This window comes from Pituophis catenifer, unplaced genomic scaffold, assembly GCF_029215685.1.
Source record: "Pituophis catenifer annectens isolate HBS135680 unplaced genomic scaffold, rPitCat1.0.hap2 SCAF_6, whole genome shotgun sequence".
In the NCBI taxonomy this organism is placed as follows: Eukaryota; Metazoa; Chordata; class Lepidosauria; order Squamata; family Colubridae; genus Pituophis; species Pituophis catenifer.
Genome location: NW_027256886.1, coordinates 20524283 through 20549043, shown reverse-complemented (window position 1 = coordinate 20549043; position 24761 = coordinate 20524283). Strand labels below are relative to the sequence as shown.

Below are 24761 nucleotides of genomic sequence, written 5' to 3'. Positions count from 1 at the left end.
TTAAAGTAAGTTCGAATCTTGCCAAGCTCAAGGATGACTCAGCCTTCCATCCTTTCTAAGGTAGGTAAATTGAGAACCCAGTTTGTGGGGGCAATAAGCTGACTTTGTATAAAATATACAAAAGTATGAAGGCTATTGCTTAACGCATTGTAAGCCACCCTGAGTCTCCGGAGAAGGGCGGCATATAAATCAAATTTTAAAAAAAAATGTTTTGTGTCCCAATGTCAGTTTATTACCTTCCAAAGTTCTGATTACTCAATGCAGTCATTCAGGAACCAAAGCTGCTATCCTAATAATTAATTCAGTTTTAAAATGTAATCAATTTTATTTCTTTCCTTTAAAGATTGAATGTATATTGTTTTCTTGGTAGTGCTGGTCATATGATAGTAATAAAATTAAAATATGCAAATCTCTAGCCTTTTCTTGCTCCTTCAAGTCAGTCTTAACTAATCAGACTAGTGACTGCAGTTTTCTAGGTTTGCTACTAGTTTCTTCCTAGACCTGAGAAGATGTGACTAGTTCAAGATCATCCAACTGGCTTTCATGCAGTTCAATTCTCACTGGATGTTAAAAGATATCAGAATTGTCCATTTCTTTTCAAAACAGCAGAATGTTGAGAGGGAGTTATGTAAAGGGGTACAGGAGCCTGCATGTTTTTCCATCAGCAAGATAACTCTCTGAAAAATGGATAAAACAAAACCCCAGTCTGATCCAGCCCATTTTTGAACTCAAATCTTACTTTTGCTGTTTTCTTTCTTCTACACCCGAAATTTAAAGATTTGAATTCAAAAATGGTCTGGATCAGATTGGGGTCTGCAGAAGAAAAAAATCCGAATAGATCCTTTTGGCAGGGGAATTTGTGCAACAGCTTAGGCCATACTAAGAATCTTCCAGCATCTTCCAAGTCACATAACGCACACAATATCACCCTTATTTTTTAAAGCACAGATATACATAAAAAAACACAGGCTCACCACAAGGGAATGCAGAAACTTACATGCCCGTATTCAGAAGAAACACATCTGTATACACTTGATTAGGCCCAAATAGACAAACATATAAACATATAGGCATTATAGGATTTCCAGAGGAAGAAATGGCAAAAGGAAAAAGGCTCTGTGAAAAGCGGAGCCAATGACCATAGTGAAGAACAAAGAGTCAGCAAGTAGGCTGGCTCTTTGAAACTCACCAGATAAAAGAAACTACAGGATATCATTCCTATTTGTTTCTTTCAAGGAGACTGCATGACAGAGGTCGCCAGAAGGTTTTGAATACTGGGAGACAAGAGAAGAGCTATCTTGCTCAAAATGCAGTTGATGCCTTTAAAAGGGCATTAAATTAATATATTTCCTTCTCTGATCATATTTGGAGATTACTTATTAATTAATTTTCAGGTATTAGAAACCTTTGGATCGACACATCGGAAAACACCAGGTGAGTCTCTTCAATTCTTAATGAAAGAAAAAATTAACTACAAGCTTAGGAACTTTTTATAAAAATGAAATGAATAGCAAAAAGCTAATTAAGACTTTGATTTTAGAAAGTTATAAATGGAACCAGATAAATTTGAAATAATATTTTGGAATTAATTTTAAGAATCCTATTTGTGAGAAAGTTGACTTAGAGATAAACAATTTTAGAAATTGGACACTAGAGGGAACCAAAGGCCTTAATTTAAAGGAAGAGCATATATAATATTCCTTAACAGCTACAGAGTGATGCAAAATATTATAACATTGAAAATGCTGAAGGATAATTTTGAAAAACTCAGAAGTTATAACAACAATCTTAATAGCAACATTCGCTTCTATGGATAGATTTCTATGGATAGAGGTCGAGAGCTATGTTGGAGGAATACCATCAGAAACAGGGGTGAAATCTACTTACCTTCCCTACCAGTTCAGAAGTGCATGCTCCGCGTGCATCACGTGCTATTTTGGACCCTCTGTGCATGCACAAAGCCTTCTGAGCATGCGCAGAGGGTAAAAAAACAGGTTACTTCCTGGTTAAAACCAGGAAGTAACGATGTCCGGGCAGGTGGGCGGAGCTTCGCAGCACCGCCACTACCAGTTCACCGAACCACGTGTCACCACCACTACCGGTTCGCCCGAACTGGTGCAAACCAGTAGCATTTCACCCCTGATCAGAAGGTATACCGGAAGACTCCCGGTCTTATTTATGGAGAATCACGGTACTTGTTATGATGAAGGTTGAAAGTCAATTCTTTATATATATATTTTTTCTCTTCTCTATTCTATTTTTTTCCTTTGCACTTTTTATCCTTTCTACTCTTTTTTCTCTTTCTTTTTAGTTTTGATTATTTTTACTATTGCATTTGAATATTTAAAAAAATTATTTTTAAAAACTAAACATGTAGGTAATCGGTGCTATTAATTTTTTACTGTTTTTATATTGGGCTTTTATCCTTGTAAGCTATCTTGCGTCATTGAGAGTGAGTTTGGTGGCCATATAATTTTTTTTAAATAAATAAATAAATTGTTTCTTCGGGAAGAAAAAATGGACACACATAAGCACACCCAACACATTGATTGTAACATGGAAGAGAGTAAAGAGTTCTATGGCCACTGTTGCTAAAAGAGCATAAATAATTATCAAAGAGAAGGAAATATAATATCTTAATTAGAATTTCAGTAAATGAAAGTTGTCTTCGCTATAACTCATTTAAAAGTATCAAACTAACAGAAATCAAAGATCTCCCTCTTGTGGACATTTAACAAATACATTTAATATTTTATAAAAATGGTCTAAGAATGCTTGCAGACATTCAAATGTTACATTTCTATAGTTCAGATTGTTAATTCCTTTATAAAATGCATCATTTCACAATATGGAAAAACTAAAAGCCACATTTTTTTAAAAAAAGCACATAAAATATTTACCTGTGATTTTTTGTCGCTTACAGCAAAGTTCATTTTTAAGTTTGGTGGTAGCTTTTCGTTTCCCAACACCTAAAGCACACAAGACAAAAATAACCCCAGGGAATCATAGTGTACAGTCTTTCATGCTTTCTAAACATATATACCATCCCAAGACCTTTTAAATGAAACTTTCCTTTGTTCTTAATCTCATGTACACCCCACACACACACTATAAACAAGCTTCAAAGTAAGTTTCCAAAGCAGCAGTTTCAGGCAATGAGAACTGCAACTAAAGGGACTGAAAATCAGCCGATATCTGAAGAAATGTAAGTGCTACCTATTCAGGAAGAACACTACGAAAGCTAGGGATGGGGAACCTGTGATGCCCCGAGTGATGGTAGGCTTCAACCAGCAGCAGTCCAGTTAGCATGTCGGCATCAAAAGAAAAGGATGGTCTTTTAAGGTCTCTGAAGTTAAAGCAGAGGTTCTAGATGCATAAGCCAGGATGATATTAGCATACAACCCTTGTGACTGTAACCCATGGATATATCTGACTATAGACATAGAGAGTGCTCTCAGGTTTAAAAGCATAGAAACATCAGGCTTCAGGGGAAGATATTTTGGGTGCAATGGTCTATTTGTAGTGGACCGCCCCTTTTAACTAGGGTGTGTCATCCTTATAGTTGATGGGTATTGTATGTATAAAGGCCTCTGCCTTTGAACGTGGAACGATACTATAAAAAAAGATGTATTTTATAAAAATTAGTGTTGGATTGTGTTTTAGCCCCCAATATGCTTTTCCATCCAATTTTAACTGGTGATCACCATCTTTTCCCCTAAACCTTCATACTGTATCGTAATTATTTAATTTGACTGCCTCCTACACCTTTAATAAAATATTAAGGGGGCCGCAGACAGTGACTGGATTATAGTTTGTCATAGATAGAACACAAGGTTAGCAAAGGCATTATTATGTTGTGCTTCAGCAGTAATAGATGGCCACAATTTTTCCAGATGTTTATAGTTGGAAAGACACGTGAATGCTCCCTTTGAGAAGTCACAGAAAAGTGAAAGTAAATATATACTGTACAAAACATTTTTTTTTTAAATTTGATTTATATGCCACCTTTCTCCGGAGACTCAGGGCGGCTTACAATGCGTTAAGCAATAGCCTTCATACTTTTGTATATTTATACAAATATGGGTTTTAAATTGGAGAAGCCAAAGATAATTTAATTTTGTTTTAATTGTATTTTAATATTTGTATTGTGTGTTTTAATTTTAGCTGTTCACCGCCCCGAGTCCTTCGGGAGAGGGGGCAGTATAAAAATTTAATTAATAATAATAATAATAATAATAATAATAATAATAATAATAATAATAATAATAATAATAATAATAATAATAAAGTCAGCTTATTGCCCCCACAAACTGGGTCCTCAATTTACCTACCTTAGAAAGGATGGAAGGCTGAGTCAACCTTGAGCCTGGTGAGATTCGAACTTACAGTAATTGCAGACAGCTGGTGTTAATCACAATGCTATCAGTCTGCTGAGCCACCAGGCCCTTTTAAGCAGATCTGTTTCAAACACTTACAGTTAAGAGATTTTTCCTGCTCATTATCGTTCTGGTTATGTAGAGTCCAATCAGCTATTCCATGCAAAAAAAAGACAAGAACAAAATTAAAGCATGTGGGAAAGTAATTTGCAATTCTAATTAAAGGATGACATAATTAAAGAATGATATAAACAATATAGGTCAAATGGACATTTACTTCTATAGCTTTTACTTCTATAGCTTTTAAAAATATATGGGCCAAATCTTCAAAGAATTTCATAAAGCAGAAACTAATCAAGCAAGTATATACAAAAGTTGCATTTCCTACTGTTAACAAATATCTACCATAGTTAAAACAGAAAGGTCTAGATATCTAGGGTCAACTTCCCTGTATCTGATAGCAAAGGAAAGGGCCAAAATACATAATGTTTCTTATGTCCTAAGAATGCATTAAATTTCCTTCAACCATTACAGAAAAGAAGAAATTCAAGATATCTTTGCTACAGTATCAACAATATCAAGGATGCCAGAAAATTTTGATAAATGCAATAAACCTGAGCAAAGTAAAGAGGAGGGTCCATTTTTCATTTTGCACTGTTTTTAGAAATAATAAGCAAGATCATAAGAGAAATCAATTTGCTTGAGTTTTAAGGCATATGAAGGGAACTTGTAAAGGAACAGAAGGAACTGTTTTCTGTGGAAGGAAAAAAAAAACTGCTTGATTTTCTCTTCTGCCCCTCCTCCAATAAAACTCAAGCAAATGAGTTTTGGAGCTTTCACTGCTGATTTTTCTGCACATTCCAAAACTCAGAGAAAAACTATGCCCCACAATGATAATCTTATCTAAAATTTAAAAAATAATAATATTACATTCAAATAAATACGTGTTTGTATTCGCAATTTCTACAAAGGTTTTTCCATGAACCAAGCCACAGACATATTAAAATTATCCCTAAAATCAGAAGATAGCTTTGTTATCACATAAGACTATAGATCTAGCATGATACAGACATATTCTATTATTGCCTTAATTTTCCTTCACCTTGTGGTTAAATAAAATTCCCAAACATAAAAGGATTTATGTTCATTCTGTAGATTTTTTTGGTAGGAGTTTTAGAATTAGAAGCTAATTTTATTTACAAAAATAAATCAAACCCAAAATAACATAAAATGCACATATTTTATGCAAATTTGTTAATTACAATTCATTACAATTCATTTCTCTGTGGGAGCGCCGACCCTCTGGAATGGGCTGCCCACCGGCCTTAGGACAGCCCCTGACCTCCTCTCCTTCCACCGTGAATTGAAGACGTGGCTCTTTCATCAAATGGGCTGATCCGCAGGGGTGATTTTAAATAATTTTAATCAATTTTTAATTGGATTTTTAATGTTTATGTAATTTTTGTTACGTTCTTTGTAAGCCGTCCTGAGTCCTTCGAGAGAAGGGCGGCATATAAATTACATACATACATACATACATACATACATACATACTTACATAAATAAATTATTAAATGTTTAATTTAAAAAATTCTAGATACATGTATGATGCACTGGATTGTGCTCAATATATGCTTACATTCTCTGAGCTTTGCCTTCCACACAACTTCTTCAGATTCCAAATCCACCAAAGATAGCATAAGTTCCATTGGCTGTTCTAAATATACCTCAAAGAAAGGCTTCTCTGCCAGGGTGGAATCATCTCCAAACTGAATTTCCTAGAAAAGGATATTGAAATATTAAAAAGTCTGCTTACTGTGACAAAATACTTTTCTTCTTTAAAGTATTCTTCATTATGAATGAATAAAACATTTTGCTATACATGCCATTATCATACCAAAGGCTTGATCTAACTTAACAACTGTCCTAAAACTGGAAGTTCAAATGATGATATTTTCATGTTTCACAAAGTCTACATATGTTGACAAACCAATTATCAAAGAATGAGAAACCTACCTCAGGGGTTATGTCAGCTTCTGGATCACTAGTTAATCTGTATTTCTTTCCATTTTGCAATAATTTATGACAAGGAGGTTTTTCAATTTTAATGAATTTATTCAGAGATCGTCTTACAGTTTTGGATATATCCTAAAAATTAAACCAAAGCTTTTTATCCATTTCAAGAAATGGAAGAGTAATAATAGACATATTAGAATAGATATACAGTTTATCAACGTACTTCAATCTAAAATGGAGTTAAGTTATCCTACCTACCCAATATTTTAAATTCATTCATTATATTACATCCCCATTGGTGTTCTGGCTCCCATTTGTTTTGTTAGAAAGAAATTGTACTTTCCTAGTTTTGAGCCTAGAAATGTGCAGAATACAGAACTGGTAGATAAACATAGCATTTAATTTAGCTATCTGCCTAGCCTTTGTTTGGCAAGATTTCTCACTGTTTTATTTTATTTTAGGTCACAAACAAAATCTAAATAAATTAAAAAATAAAATAAAATAAAATAAAATAAGTTAAAATAAAATATATGTACATTATTCAATATGATAAAATAAATAACGAGAAGCAGTAAAGCAGAAACTGACATTCAAAATAGCATTTCAATCTCACCCAGCTGATCCAGGTTGGGTGAATTTAAACCCACTGACTTTTAATTGCAATGGCAAGGGAGCCGAACCTAATCACTTTCTTAGAACTTTTTATTAAGTATCCATTAGAAACAATTGTACAGTCACCGCTTCTGCCTTTAAAAAGATGAAGTTTACTTTCCCAAAAAATAAAAAAAACTTGATCTTACCTTTATAAATGAATTGTTATTTGTAGCTATATACACACGGAATTTCAAGGAAGGATGATTGTTGATAACTTTATATAAAATGACTACCCCATGATAATATACTGGATCATATCTCTCAATTACTGGTCCAACTGGAGATAGTGAGCTCACGTGCCACTTGACATGTGTGGTTGAATGATCAATGGAGCCTTCAAATTCTGGACCATTCTTTTTGAAATGGAATACTTTGAAGGCCTTCTCAGACAAATGATCTGCACACAAATTCCAAAATGTTAGAACTTTCTAAAGAATGTGCCACAATACATAAATATAGGAGATAATGTTTACAATGAATCTTACCATTCAGACAGAGAGTGTGTGGAAACTGAATCGAAGTAAGAGCAGAAGAGGAACATTTGATATCAAATATAGGACCCACAACAATCCAAGGTTCTTTAACATAAGCAGCATATTTGGTCCAAGACAAAACTGAATATTCAATGGTAACAGATCTGGTTACTTCAAAAATTAACCCCGTCGCTGTACATTCAAAAGTTCCTTCACCATCCAGCTTCAAGCTAAACAAATGACATACAAAAGGTTACTCTGAATCTGTAATATCATCAAATGATATTTGTTGTTTTTTATCTTTCCATATAAATATTTTAAAACACATAAGACAGAATATTGGTGCTATCATAACTCTTCCGCCTATGAGCATTAAGATAATCTATTGTTACCTTTTGCATCTAAAATAATATGCTAATTAAAAGTGTTTTAAAATTGTCATGCAAACCATTTCTTAACAATACAAAAAAGATGAAAGTCACAAATGTTATTTTTCAGTGCAAAAACCCTTAGCAAACAGATTGTTACCTATTAATATACTGTAATTTGAAGTATTAATATCATATATATATAATTTAGTGTGCATAGTATAATTAGTATAATTAGTGTACATAATCATACTAGCCTCTTAGACTATGTTTCTTATATTTCACATAATGATAATGAATGTATTTTAATGTACTTTTAATAAATAACAGTAAGGTAAGAAGTATTCCAGTAAGTTCATAATTTCCATTTTCTATGAAGTAGACTTTCTTTTCATAATTTCAGAATACACAATTTGCCTTCCAAAGATTGTACACTGAAATATATGAAGTCATAGATACAGTATGTGTGTGTATGTGTGTGGGTATAGAGATATAGATATATAAATATATATACACACACATATATACATACACATACACATACACATACACATACACATACACATACACATACACATACACACACACACACATATATATATATATATATATATATATATATATATATATATATATATATATATATATATATCCTAGAACACCTAAAGCAGTATTCTAAAAGAACAAGGTATATATAGCAATTTTTGCATGTTCTTGACTTTATAATTAACAACCTATAACTTTCCTTTATTTTTTCTATCCTATAAAAATACTTGTGGAATGAAGTAAATATATAGAATCACCAACAGATTGTCCTACATCCTCTACTAATTGATAGCATGCATATATAAATTTGCACCTACATAATAAGCATAAAAAAGAAAACAATTCCAGAAATATTTTCAGCTATAATAATAATAATAGATAATAGCTACCAAAACTGTCCTTTCAGAAATCTTCTGGGAGTGACTTGTTCATGTTGCTTCTTTATATTAAAAAAAAAGAAAAATAAATTATTGAAATATCAATAATTTATGCATTAATGCATATTTATGAATTAAGATTTAAGGCAATTTGAAATTTCCAAACCTACTTTTTGGATTATGCAGTGTTTACAGCATTGCTGGATATTAACTTCTAAAACGAAACAATAAAACAAAATTAGATTATTTTAAAAAATTAAAACTCTTTTAACATTTCAAAATATACAATCTTCTAATACCGGATTCACCACCATTCTGCAACTCTTCTCCTTCTTGTTCAACTGTAAAACAAACAAAAAAAATAATCATAAATCAGGTACGATTTTTAAAATTGTTATCAAAACATAACATTTGAATGACTCCTATCCTTTGAGGTCATATTAGGTCCATATAAGTGCTTTCTCCTTTTAGAAGGAGAAAGCACTTAACTAATGAATTAATTAATGAATTAATTATCTTTTATTCATTGCCTGTGCTTCATTTTCCAGAATTCTGGGCCACATTGTGAAATATACAATGACTGTACCTGATTTACTGCAGTACAGCTGTAACTCTTTCTCTTCTGGTTCTTCAACTGTAAAAAAATAATAATAAAGTGAATTATACACTGAATCAAATAGGATTTTTTAAAATCATTATCAAAACATAACATGTGAATGATTCCTGTCATTTGAGGAATCGTATCAGATTCTTTTTAATAAATGCTTTTACCTTTTATATTTTCCCCCAGGCCCCGTGCATTTTACTTTAATTAACTGCCTGTGCTTTATTTGCCAAAATGCTGGATACAATAATATTCTACAATCTCAACATTTTCATATTATTTTAGGGTAACAGAATTTATTTCTTATCACAAAGTATAATCAAGCAGGAACCACAATTTACTATGCTATCATATGAAAGTTATCACATTAAACCCGCTACAAAGAGAAACGAACATGATGATAGATTTCCACACAGAAATTTTAGGAGAAGAGTCCTCCATTCCTTAACCGCAATAAAATACCTTATGCCACCAGACTCCAAATTTTGGGGTTAGACAACTTAGAACTACGCCGACTTCAGTCTAACCTAAGCATAGTACATAAAATTATCTGCCACAATGTCCTTCCTGTCAATGACAACTTCAGCTTCAACCACAACAATACATGAGCAAATAATAGATACAAACTCAAGGCAAACCGTTCCAAACTCGATTGCAGAAAATATGACTTCAGTAACAGAGTGGTCAATGCCTGGAATGCACTACCTGACTCTGTAGTTTCTTCCCCAAACCCCCAAAACTTTAACCTTAAACTGTCTACTGTTGACTCACCCCATTCCTAAGAGGTCTGTAAGGGGCGTGCATAAGTGCACCAGTGTGCCTACTATCCCTGTCCTAATATTCTTTCTTACTTACTCTTTTCATGTATTCAAATTATGTTTATACTTGTTGTGGCCCGCCAGCGGCCTGCGCGGAACGTGGCTGATCCCAACAAGGAGGCTGGTGTGGTGTCGTGCCAGCAGCCTGCACAGCCAGCGCTCACGTTGGACAGCGAGGAGGCTGAAGAGGATGTGGTGCCAGAGGCAGAGACTCAGCCAGGGCCTTCAGAACCTCCAGAGACTCCTTCAAGTGGAAAGAGCGAAGTGGAGGAGCCTCTTCTCAATGCTCGAGCATGCAGGGCTGCCAAAAGGCAGGAGTGGCTACTCAGGAGGAGGAGGTCTCCTCGAGAGTAAGGCTTGAGGATAATTGGCCACTCCCTTAGCCTATATAAGTCACACGCCGTTAGTAAGTTTCTTGCTGGAAACAACTTGTAATTATCATCAGAACATTTTTGGAAAAGTCTTATCGTATCTTGTTTTCTGGGCTGGTTGCCAACCTTTGCCAGACTTTGGTTGATTCTTGCTACTTAATAAATTTGATAAGGATCGTTGGTGTGTGTCAATATCCTCGGGAATCCGGAGCTGGGGCAGAACAATACTTTACCTGTTATCTTATATATGCTTGACAAATAAAACTTATAAACTTTTATAAACTTATAAACAGCTATTAGTAATGACAGCTTGTTAAATGTTCCTTACTCATCAGCAAAGTTACTATTTAGTAACTTACTTGTAAGTTTCCCAGAGGCATAAGACCGTTAATAGAAACAGGATATTGAACTATGAGAATCTTTGACCTGACCCAACAGAGATTTTATGTTCCTATACAATCAATTTTCCAGGTTGTTATAAAAATGAGAGATTATAATGACAACCATACTCTTATTACCAATTATAGTTTTTGCCATTCCATTCCCCATATTACAGCTGATAACAATTTAGAATTCTAATCCACATATGACTTCTGTTATTAGAGAAAGGCTAAAATCCCCAAAAATCTTTCCCAAAATGATTCAGATCATACACTGAATATCGTTTCATTATTACCAGATTCTCACCATGAAAATACCAGAAAAAAATAATCAATTAGGGTTTTAAATAACATGTTCAGAAGAATAGGAGCCTGAGTGGCATAGGAGGCTAATGCCTCCTAAGGCAGCATTTAACATCCAGCTGCCTGCAATTACTGCGAGTTCAATTCTCACCAGGCTCAAGGTTGACTCAGCCTTTCATCCTTTCTAAGGTGGGTAAATTGAGAACCCAGTTTGTGGGGGCAATAAGCTGACTTTCTATAAATATACAAAAGTATGAAGGCTATTGCTTAACGCGTTGTAAGCCACCCTGAGTCTCCGGAGAAGGGCGGCATATAAATCAAATTAAAAATAAATAAATAAATAAATTGTAAAGTACTACTGAAGGGAATGCAAATTAAAGAGAAATGGAAAAATGTGAAACAATGGAACAGCAAAGACCTAAGGAGTCTATTGAACATTGGTCAATAGTGGAGAAAAATAGAAAATAATATTTACATAAACAAGGTAAATAAAGTGAGCAATGCATGCAATCCTCGAGTTATGACCACAATTAAGCCCAAAATTTCTATTGCTAAGCAAGACAGATGTTAAGTGAGTTGTGCCCCATTTTATATCCCTTTTTGCCATAGTTGTTAAGCGAATCACTACAATTATTAATTGAATCATGCAGTTGTTAAAGCAAATCTGGCTTTCCCCATTGACTTGGCTTGTTAGAAGCCAGCTTGGAAGGTTACAAATCGTGTCACTCTGGGTCACTGCAACTGTCATAAATACATGCCAGTTGCCAAGTGTTTGAATTTTGATCACATGACCATGGGGATGCTGAAACAGTTACAAGTGTGAAATAGCAATAGCACTTAGACTTATATACCGCTTCATAGTGCTTTTACAGCCCTCTCTAAGCGGTTTACAGAGTCACCATATTGCCCCCAACAATCTGGGTCCTCATTTTACCGACCCCGGAAGGATGGAAGGCTGAGTCAACCTTGAGCCTGGTGAGATTCGATCTGCCAAACTGCTGGCAGCCGGCAGTCAGCAGAAGTAGCCTGCAATACTGCACTGTAACCACTGCGCCACCGCAGCTCAAATTGGTCATAAGTAACTTTCCATTGTCATTGTAACTTTGAATGGTCACTAAGTGAATGATTGTAAGTCGAGGGCTACCAGTGTATGTCAAAACACTGCATATACACCTCATAATTGGTGGGATGCAACCAACAGCATAGTGACTTTCAATGTAGGCTCTATATTAGATATCCTAGTTTGAAGGAAAATTTGAACGTATTTGGAGTAAAATTAGGCTTTGGTTGCTCCAAATGTGCAAAAAATGACAATGTCCACCATTTATAGGAAATGCTACATATGGAAGTAAAACATACATAAGAATAAATGGAATGTTTTACAAATGGTTTAAAACTAACCAGACAAGGATGTGTGATGTCCCCTTTATTATATTTAATATCTTTGCTATATTTATTGCAATTGCAAGTTGTACATAAGTGGTTAAAAAAAGTAATATGATTCATTTGGAAACCTTGTTTATTACAGATGGGGAAATGGATGGGGTGATTTTTAAGCATGCAAATACTAGCAGAATGGTAGCAAGCCTGTTGCAAGGAATTGTTTCTTGAAAAAAATCAAAATAAGAGGAAAGGGAAGAATAGGAAAACATTTGAAAATTATTCTTTCTGTCAAAGGAGATGTTACAAAGTACTGGATTGAGGAATATATATATATATATATATATATATATATATATATATATATATATATAGATATATATATATATATATATATATATATATATATATATATATATATATACCCCTCAATCCGAATATATATATATATATATATATATATATATATATATATATATATATATATATATATATATTTGCATTTGCTATAGCCACTTTAAATAAAAACTGAATCCATAAATAAACAATCACACATACTATGCAAGCAAGCATGCATTCAAATTTGCCAAAATATCTCCTCTTTAACAGATATTGGGTCAGCTTCTGTTCACTTAAAGATACACAAACCACAAGTGCCTAAACTTTTGCATGTTAAGTCATTTCCTGTAATTTTTTCACATATTTAGTCTGGACTTTTTTTTTTTAGTTCTCAAGAATACCACACACAAAACATATTTGATCCTAAAATTTATATTACACATTTACAATAGATAATTGCTTTTGTTTGTATGATTAAAGAACAAGAGCCCACCTGATTAGAACCAAGTCTTTTGAAATTCAGAGTGCTACTTCCAAAAGTAGTTCCCTCAGCTTTCCTTCACCTGATGCCATTCTGAGTAGAGGCACAACAGATTTGACATACAGGTAATCCTCAAGTTACAACTGGTTGCTTAGCAACCATTCAAAGTTACAATGGACCTCAGCAGGGATACTAATCTGGTTCTGAAGTTCTGGCAGCCGCTTCTTCTGCTGTGGTCACATTATTGCATTTCTGGCACTAGGCAACCAGTCCACATTTTCGGCCATTTGACCACATTTTACAACATTTTTGCCGATAAATGACATTTACTTCCAGTTTTTGGCAAAAACGCCCATAGTGAACAATTGGTTCACTCAACAATCACTGTGGTTGTTTTATGACTAATGTATTCACTTAACAACTGCCGCAAAAAGAGGTTGTAAAATCGTGTCGATCTCGTGATGACTCACTTTATGACGATCACGACTTATGACTGTAATGGATAGACTGTATTACAATAAGTTGAGGATTACCTGAATGAGACATATCTTCCTCACTCTCTGGCAATCTGAGTATGAGAGCTTCACCTAACTATTATATTTATTACTCTTGAATCAATTTAAGCATAATTTCCTCAATTCTTAATCTGAGGAAAAATAACATTATTTGCGGTAGTAAAAGGATACTTTTTGAAGCTTTAACTATAATGAGCAAGTGCCATTCCTTGGTATTCGTTAACTGTTTTCAAATTATCTTATGCCCTTCTTAACATAAACAGTCAAATAATTTGCTTTCATTTCTAAGTATCTTCTTGCCATCTTGCAGAGCAATTCTGTTAGAGCTTTCCCATACAGAAACTACAATTAATAATAAATAAAGGATACCCACGTGGTTCATTTTCATTTGTCCCATTTGTCTCTGTAAATAAAAAGGTTAACATAGTGAGACAGAAAGATTTGTTAACTGGTTAACTTGTTTGTTTAAAGTATAAATAGGCATAAATATTAAAACATGTGCATAAGGCTATATTTGTCACTCAGTGACAGCCTCCATTTCCTTCAATTCTTTTCCTGACTATCCTGTTTTGCCACTTTTCCTGCCAATCCCAAAGGACCTGCTCTTATGGCACCCTGACATGGAGTCTCATGTGAACATATATTATGTTTGAGACAGAAAACTGTTTGCTGAGATAAAATATCACTCGCCATGGCAACAACATATCCCAAGGAAAGCAGGAAAGTAATAAAAATAGTAAATAATAGTAATAAAAATAGTAGTAAAATAGTAATAAACATAGTAAAAGCCAAACACTGACTTACATACAGGGAGCCCTTGACTGACAGCCATTCATTTAGTGATCATTCAAAGTTGTAACGGCATTGAAAAAAGAGACTTATGAGCATTTTTCACACTGCAACCATTGCAGCATCCCCATGGTCACGTGATCAAAATTTAGATACTTGGCAGCTGACATTTGTTTACGATGACTGCAGGGTCCTGGGTCATGTAATCCCCTTTTGTGACCTCCTGACAAGCAAAGTCAATGGGGAATTCAGATTCACTAAACAGCCGTGTTACTGCAGTGATTCAGTCAACAAACATGGCAAGCAAGGTCATAAATGGGGCAAAACTCACTTAAAAGTTATCTTGCTTAGCAATGGAAATTTTGGGCTCAATAATGGTCATAAGTCGAGGACTACTTGTACATAGCTTCTGGCTGCAGTTCAATAACATTTAAAATACGAAAATAGGACAAATTCTATTCATTTCCTTCTCCTTGCCTTCCTCTGTTTTTCAGCTGTCCTCCCAAATGGGCAGGAGGAAGAATTCTATGTTCATTTAACATATTCAGTTCTTTAGGAATCGTTTGAAAGGAGAATTTCCCCTTTAAGATTCCCCTCCCCCAATAAAATTACCAAATAATTATTTATATACATGAAATGTAGCTGCATAATTACTGACCAGTTTCGCTTTCAGAGCTCTCTGAGTCACTGCTGGAACTGTCGTTACCTTCATAAAATGAAAATGTATTTATCTTAGTAACAGTTAAACAATTCTGTAGATTAAACTGATACCACTGAATATTTAACATTTGCTCAATCTAGTTCTGAATTTAGAAGAAATTGGTACTGTATATAGGAAAACTGATGGGTTTTCCTATTTGTACAAACTCTTATGAGATCATTTTAAAGACTCCTTAATGAACCACTATAATTTCGACACTGCAACCTATATTTTACTTACTCATTAGTTTTAAGGTAAACTGCATCATAGGCTAAATATAGATATTGTTAAAGAAAACTGCACCTAAAGATCAACTTTTGATTGGGATTACACCACGTGGGGAAAGGAAGATTTCAAGAACTACAATTACATGATACAAAAATATCTATGTATCAATGTTGCACATAGGTTCTATTACTTTAAAAATGTTAACAGCGTCACTTTTAGTTAAGATTTTTGCCCTATGATATAATTATGCTATGGAAAAAAATTTATATGGGATTCTGTTCAAAATTAATCACTCCTTTTTCCCCCCTCACTCTTCACTTCAATTTGTTTGGATGAAATCCAAATGAGGTTTTATGTCCTCCTATGAGGACATAATCAATTTCAAAAAGTAACAGTAACTGAAAACTAGAAACAAAGACATAACATACTAAAACTAAATCATTTATCATCTGGAAGGCATTTTCAACAGCCATTATTATCAGGAAGATTATAATTTATTTTCCTATGCTATTTTCTCAATTTATTTTCTTGTGCAAAATCTTCATCTTTTTTTGTTACAGGTGTAACTATCTAATTAGGTGGGAAATAATGCAAAATTAAATATCCATTGTCTCTTTTAAAAAAAGGCACAAGGGGTCACAAATTCCCTTTGTTTTTTGTTTTGTTCTATTTGTCTATGGATTCTTCCCAGCTATGAAAAAATGCAGATGGAGCTAAGATTTTTTCATAATTTTGAAGTGGGAGCATATAGGAACTGTTGCATATGCCTAAAATTGCATTAGCAAGTTTAAAGAACAAAGAATACCACTGCCAAAATGTAGTAAAATACACTAAAGCCCATTTGCTACTATCTATTGGCTACTATATAAACCAATTTTTAAAAAGTTATTTCTAGATTATAATTTGTGATCCCATTCACAAAAAAGGAAAAATCTACTGGTCATTTTTATACTTCATTTGTATATTTGTTCATCAGCCTTTAATGCAGAACTGACCAGAACTTCACCTTAATCAACAACATCACAAGGTGGCAGAGATAATTTGAAATAATTTCCCAAGGCATTATGGGAAAGAATGAGAACCTCAGGGAAAATTATATGGCAAACAGACTGTAAGTGTTACAAATGCAAAAACAAGACCCACAGAATTTGATTGTCATATTGGATTTTAAAAAAAAAAAAGTAATAGAGTCATCTGAATCAAGAGAAATTGAAACAGAATGGTAAATTTTACATAAGATAACAATCATAATTGAGAAAGGAGGAATAGTACAAGAAACCATATTTTTCGGAGTATAAGACGCACCTTTTCCCCAAAAAAAGAGGGTGAAAATCTGGGTGTGTCTTATACTACAAATTTCTGGCCTCTGGCCTCTGGATGGCCTCCAGGGGGTGGGAAAGGCTGTTTTCGCCATCCCCAGGCTCCTAGAAAGCTTCTGGAGCCTGGGGAGAGCGAAAAACAGGCCTATTGGGCCCTCTGGGCCAAAAGCGGGGGGAGGAGTGCAGGGGTGTTGCGCACACATGCACGGGGGGACTGGGCAGCATTGAATTATGGGTGTGGGTACGTGCACACATGACACACACACCCCACGCTCCCCATGCTTTTGCCACACGAAAGCAAAAAGGTTAGTCATCACTGGTCTAGACCAGTCAAAGGAAATGAAGGCAAATATACACATCCCAGGATAATGTTGCAGGATCCAATCTGGGTTGGTCACTGGGACAAGAGGTTTAGTCTTCTAAGCTTTTGGACTCAGCTGGAGCCCATCCTCAGGGAACATCTCTCTACCAGAATCTGTGCTTTGGGCTACTTTGAGCATAGTATTTATGTGGTGCCTATTAAGCCAATAACTTAATAAGCCAACCACCAACACTCCAGTCAACAAATAAAAAGCCACACACAACCAGGCACCATGTAAATACTACACATAGTATAGCCCAAAGCACACATTCTGGTAGAGAGAAGTTCCCTGAGGATGGGCTCCAGCATGAGTCTGAAATCTCAGAAGACTAAACCTCTGATCTGATGACTGACTCAGGTTGGATCCTGCAGTCAAAGGGAGTTCTTAAAATAAATTTAATCAAATTCTGGACTAGCATAGCAACAGCACCGATGCCTTATGAAAGATGGTACAAAATTCTACCTCTCCATAGCCTCATTAAATCATGAGGAAATTATCCAGAAATTATCAAAATGGCTACCCTAGCAAGGTGCCTCTTGTACAGGAATAATCCGCTGCATTCTATACCAGTGGAGTAAGCATGAACAAAGCAACAAGCAAAGATCAGTAGAGGCACTATTTTCTTTCTTCCTGAAACCCTACATTCTCTTTGTTTTCCATAATCTATTTTGTTTGGATATGTCTCTTTTTCTGACACTCTCTTTCCTTTTTTCTTCATCCTCAGCTTTCCGGAAAATAAATAATGATATTTAATTGATTAATTTACCCTTACTAATGAACAGAATTATATATTTTTGAAAAATTAATTACCTTTGTCATCCTCAGAGGTACCATCAGATTCGCTGAAAAAAATCAAATCAATTAATATTTAAATAGATGAGATCCTTTGTAGCATTAAATATCTTAATAAGAAAAATGAGTGTATTCATTCATATATTTGAATCATTTCTTTGTTGGCTATCATATAAAACCATACCATTGTAGACAGATTTGCTTTATAAACCTATGAATGAGACATTTGTTTAGTAAAATTTCTATAGGTTCTTTAATCAACAATCCAAGCTCTGTGCCAGAATTACTAGACCAAGGATTCAATAGAAAGCTCTCTCTAAAGCTGATTGATTAATACATGAATGTGCAACTTCAATTTGCATACATCTCAAATGTTACACAGCACATAGCTTTATATACCATCTGGAATAATTCATAGCAGGATTATTACTGTAGTAGAGATTATGTCAAGTTATCCTACGTTAGATTCTTCTTTTTGCAAAGTGTTCCATTTGAAGACTTTTCCTATTAAAAAATCCTAAGAATGTGCCACAAGGACCATCAACACTTCGCATCTCAAAAAACAAAAAACAAAAAAAACCAAGCAAAGCAAATACACAGGGCATCTCGTCATAAACTTACCTTAGAAACATAGAAAACCTTGTCTGATGTGATATTGCTATAAAATTATATAATTGTTTTAAAAATGTCCAATATGTATGCAAACTAAATGCCAGTGTGTCCTCTTTTTTATTACACATTCCTCTTTTGAGGAGATAATAAATATATACATTTAGCCATGAATACCTTTATCCAGGCCACATTGGAATGGCAATTCCATCTTCCGGTTCAGTTCCTACTTTACATATCCTTCTAGCCAGTTGTATATTTCCATTTAACAAGGAAAAAAAATATCAAAACAGATATAAACTTTAGATTATCTGACCCAAGAATTAAAAAAAAATACTTGAAATGCAGCATTTATACTTTCTATTTCAGCAAACAACTCAATAATGGTATCATATTAGGTCTCAGTATGTTTTTAGAAGGAAGTAAATACAGTAGGCTTATAAAAACTTGACTATCAACTATGTTGACCAGATGGTCAGAATCCACACGTATGTTGTGTGAGTAAGACAGTGCAAATTATTCAAAGTCTAGAAAGATAAGAGACTCATACACTTTATTTTCCTTTGCATTCCGTTAACTGTCTGACTGTTTCTATGAGATAATAACTAAACAAGCTGCAGAGAATAAAATATTCAATAATACTGTTATATAAATTCAGTGTTGATATTGTCTGAATTATATTAATGGAATTAATTTTAAGAAACATACTAAAACTTTGCACAATATATACTACAGTTTATAACTTCATTTTCTAAAGCATTTTTATAATCTTATTTATTCTGTTTTGATTATTGTATATCTAGATTTAATTATTTGGGTTGTTATTTTTACTGTTTCGTGCCTTCGCCATGAAAGCCAGCTGAGTGATCTTGGGTGAATCACTCTCTTTTAGCCCAACTCACCTCACAAGATTGTCGTGAGGAAAATAGAAAGAGGAAGGATATTGTTGCTACCTTGAGTTATGTTTAAAAATAATAAAGATGGAATACAAACAAATAAACAACCAATGCAATGTTCCATACTGTACCAGTACCTCCTCAATTTACACTATGTTCTTACTCAAGTTTAGTCAGAAATTTAATTCCATGTTAAAGCCTACACAAATGTACAGCCACACAGGATAGAGCTGTGAATTATGACCTTCTAATGAGATCACGGGATAAGGCATAAAACTATTCATTTATGTGCCAAAAGAATAAGGAAACTACTTGTATTTTTTTAAAAAATACATTTTTGCCAAAACTGTAGCAAATAAACAAAAACATACATATAAATGAATTTCTGCAGAAAAAGCAAAGGATTTCATTATGTTAAGTATTTATATCAAAAGAAATTAGAAAGCAGGCCTATCATGGGATATCAGTATTTGAGTACTAATATCAAATTACCCCTTCAGGGAAAGTCCCTTAGACTGCAAGGTGATCAAACCGGTCAGTCCTAGAGATCAACCCTGACTGCTCTTTAGAAGGTCAGATCCTGAAGATGAAACTCAAATACTTTGGCCACCTAATGAGAAGGAAGGACTCATTGGAGGCGAGCCTAATGCTCTTCTTAGGGAAAGATTGAGGGCAAAAGAAGAAGAGGATGACAGAGAGCGCGGTGGCTAGATGGAGTCACTTAAGCAGTAGGCATGAGCTTAAATGGACTCCAGATGGTAGAGGACAGGAAGGCCTGGGGGAACGTTGTCCATGGGGTCGCGATGGGTCAGACATGACTTCACAATTAACAACAAATCAAATTATGCCATTGTCTAGATACACCAATATCTAGAATAGCACAGACAGTGCCTTACAGTGCACAAAATGGGTTGAGCAAGTTGCAAAATAAAGGCCTTAATTTGTATATTAAGCTGGGGGGGGAGGGAAGCAAGAGATACTATAGTGCTACTTCTGCCATCTTACTGATTTTGACTATCCATTGTAGATTCCCCTGAGCTAGCACAAAATTTGTGCTGTGGCATACCAATGAATGATGCAATTAATATATGTATGCATAACAGGTGTTTCTTGACATACAATCATTCATTTAAGTAACCATTCAATTTGCATGCTTGGCAACTGTAATATATTTATAATGGTTGCAGCATTCCAGGGTCATCTGAGTGTCATTGGTGACCTTCCTGGGGGAAGCCAAATTCGCTTAACGGCCGTGTGATTCACTTAACAACTCCAGTAATCCAGTAACAACCATCAAAAAAGATTGTAAAATCAGGTATGATTCATTTAACAACTGCCTTGCTTAGCAACAGGAATTCTGGTCCCTGTAGTGATTGTAAGTTGAAGATTGCTTGCGTATTGATCTCATCTTTTGTCTCCTTTCTTTGAGGAAAAAAAAGAGCATATGTATTGGATGTGCACATGGCTATGGCCAATGGAAAGCGGGCTTACAGTGCTCCATCACATATTTATGGATAACTGATCAAACCTAAAGTCCATCTGTGAACATATGAACTGGCCTTGAGAGATGGATAAATACAAGTGTAAATGAAGCCATCACAAAGATCTGTGTTCATATTTGTTTTCACTAGCATATTCCTAACTTTGACTGAAGAACTACAATCATGTTCATGGAATATAGAATACAGCACAGTATTGCCCTAAGGCCTAAGCTATAAGGGGGGTGTTTGATTTTGATGTAGCATCATCTGATAAGTCTACCATTGTGGTTTGTAATCATGGCCTGTTCAAGGAGCCCAACCACAATTCATTCAATCATTCTAGACATTATTTTTCAGCCCAGTTTATTATTCATCATCTTTACACTGCATAAAATCTACTGAAGCCTAATCCTCTTGGGGTGTCTGAAAGAATCTTCTATCAAATTTTTAATGAATTAAATCTAATTCCACAAGAATTTTTCTGCAATTTTAAAAATTTCTATCCTGTCCTTCCTTTAGGAGTGCTACAGTATCCCTTCCCTCAAAATTTCATTTTCTCAACATCAGCTCTATCGGGTAGTTTGGGTTGAGTAACTACATAAAGTCCTTTGGTGAGCTTCTGTGGGCAAGGACAAATTTGAATCTGGGACTCCCTTGTGCCAGTTCAACATTTAAGTATTACTGAGATTTTTGGCTCTTTTCATAGGTAGGACTGGAGCACCTACATACACTTCACTGTGGGAGAGAAATGTGGCAAGAGAAAGCATAGAGGTGGAGAAATTCAGCCAGTCTTGACTGTTAATGAGCATTGGTAGCACAAACAGACCAGGCATCCTTTCATCTTCCTCATAATTATAATTTTAAGTCTTGGGCATCTTTTAAGATATGTTGTGTTTTGCTATACTTGTCAACAGTACAGAATGTCAAATAGTTTCAAAATAACTGAGATGAGAAGGCAGGGAGAAGAGGAAACTGACTAGCTTTCAAAGACACTTTAAAGAAAAGAGGAAATTTGTTGCATTTGTATAAAGCTAGAAATTTAGATAATGTAAATTTCTAGCTTTGTATATAGGTTTTCCTGCTACATGTAATTTTTTTCAAAATACATTAGGTTTTTCATGAATTAGTATACAGTATTAGCTTGAAGGTTCTTTTCCTATTTTATAAATGCATTTTGCTAAGACTACAATTTTATTAAATTTTCTTTCTCTCTCTCAGGATTTATTTATTGTGTGTATGTATGTGCTTTAAGATGGAAGTTGAAGTGGAAAATGGGAAATGGTTGCACTAAGATTTGATCTGGTTTCTTTCTGATCTCCAATATCGGTTTGAATGACTATAAAAACAGGACAATGATGTTCAGGAAGACCAATTTGACTTCAGATGTTGTTGTAGAAGTTGAAAAGCAAAAAACTGTTGCTATAATCTGTGCATCTTAAGTGAGGCATTTGATATTTGCAAACAATTTTCCTAAAGGAAGTTACTACAATATATTAAAATTAATCTTGAAACAAGGTTCCCAATGTTAAAGTTAAATGAACATAGCTGGACCATTCAAGTTATTTAAATGCTCGCTATAAACTCTGTTCGCAACCCTTACAAATGTCATCCAAGCTTTTTAAAAAGTGGATGAAATAACCCATGTTAAAAATCCTGCCTTTATGTCAGTCGGGAAACTGCATCTCAGGCTTTCACTCACGCAGGAAAAAAAACAATAATAGTAATAAGGAAAGGTGTCGATTAAGGGAATATCTGGCTGCTGTCCAAAACCAAGAGTCGAATCTGCACGGAAGATCTCTGGGAAACCACCGAGCGAGTAAGCAGATTAAAGCAGAAAAATAGGAAAGGGGGGGGGATAGATCCAGGAAGAAAGCAATGGCACAATTACAATTTTGCCGTCCAGGAAAATTACACGGATGCGGGCGGGGTCGTGAATCTTCGAAGAAGCGAAGGAGAATTTACGTTCAACACTCGTCGTTGGAAAAAACAATAGTGTAAATAAGTTGGAAACCGCCCAGAATGCCTCACACACAGCCAGAGATGGGCGGCAAAACAAATTAAAATGAACGATCGAACGATCCGTCCTCTCGCCCGCACAGAACCAAAATGAACCCCAATGCGCGCCTTTTTCGCCCCAATGCCCCCGCCCCAAAGAAGCGGGGTCGGGAACGGCAGGGAGCTTTTCCACGTGTCGAGAAAAGGGACTCCAAGATGGAAAGAGGCGTTTCCTCCGCTCCGCCCGTCAACACACACACAAAAACACGCATGCACGCACGCGCACCCTCTCTCGGATGGAGGGCCGCTGACTGTCTTTTATTATTTCTGCGAGCATCGCCTTCCTCTTCCCCGGCTTGCATTTCTTTATTAGTGACCGTCATTCTTGCGCCGCGGGGACTGGCCGGCTGCCACCAAAGTTTCCCGCCTGTTGGTTTTTTTGTTTTTGTTTTTTGTCTCCAATACCTGCCTTCTCTCGCTCCCCCCCCCTCCCCGCCCTCCTGCCCTTATGCAATGGCGCCCTTCCTTTGTTGCAGCGCCGAGCGGAGCAGGGTTGCCTGCGGCTCCAGGGCGCTGGGAACGGATGCCAGCAGGAAAGAGAGCGGCGCGCGCCCTTGCACATCTTCGCCTCGCGGGCGACGCTTTTGAAAGCGCAGGGAGGGCGGGCAACTCGGTTTCCCCTCGCGGCGTTTCCAGGTTTGCCCCCGGCCGCGTCCGTTCGTTCTTGCTCGACCCACGAGAGACTCACCTGCCCTGCACCTGCCCGCGCTCCTGCTTGCTGGCCATCCTTGGACGCAGAGCAGAAGCGCACTGAACAGAAAGAAGCCTCCCGAGAGCGGGCGCTGATTGGCGGATGAGCGGCTTTGGGGAGGGGGGCGGAGGGAGAAGAGGCTGAAAGCCCTTCCCAGAACGTGCCGCGGCAGCGCTGAGCGAGACCAGCCAGAGAAGCAATTAAGGAGAGAGAAAAAAAAAAAGGCGCCAAAGCCTCCCGAAGGTGCTGAAAGAGAGCAGCGCAGGGCTCCGTGGCTAAAAAGCCCGGTTAATGGGCTGAACCCCTGAAGCCCGTTCTCGGGTTATCGGGGGAAATGCTCTCATCGTCCTCTAGTCCCTTGTAGAGATTTTTTCTGAAGGTAGCGCTGTGGGAAACCGGATGCCGGCGGACCGGTTGGTTGCTTTTTAGTTCGCACGGACCGCAAAAGAACAAAAAACAAAACAGCGACTTAAAACTTGTGGTTTTTTAAAATGAGCGGTCCGTTTTCTGCCGAGTTGGAGTGCAACAGTGGAGCACGTTGCGTTTGTAACAGTACCTGAAGATTCAGGGGAATTCCTTGGGGGGGGGGAAGCTACTGGAAGAATAAGGCCGGGGCAACCCCTGACCAACATTTGTCTGAACTGGGCCTCTTAGAACTTGAATGGCACACCTCCAAGGAATCCCATAGAAATGCCATAGGCTATAGAAAACTGAGAAGGTAAATTTAAAAAAAAAGACCACCATGACCAAAATATGTGAGCTCACACTTTCATTCAGTTGTGAAATCCACTTGTTTTTACTACCGGTTCTATGGGCATGGCTCGGTGGGCGTGGCAGG

General features: G+C 35.9%; 1 long non-coding RNA gene across 1 annotated transcript; it reads right to left on the bottom strand.

Annotated features, from left to right (window-relative positions):
• Window positions 1-7704: 7704 nt before the first annotated feature.
• On the bottom strand, window positions 7705-14403 carry LOC139318834 (uncharacterized). The gene is made up of 6 exons (XR_011600535.1): window positions 14375-14403; window positions 9397-9444; window positions 9110-9151; window positions 8981-9024; window positions 8823-8872; window positions 7705-7749 (listed from the first exon to the last, which is right to left on the bottom strand). It is a non-coding gene; the product is annotated as an uncharacterized lncRNA (long non-coding RNA).
• Window positions 14404-24761: the final 10358 nt, after the last annotated feature.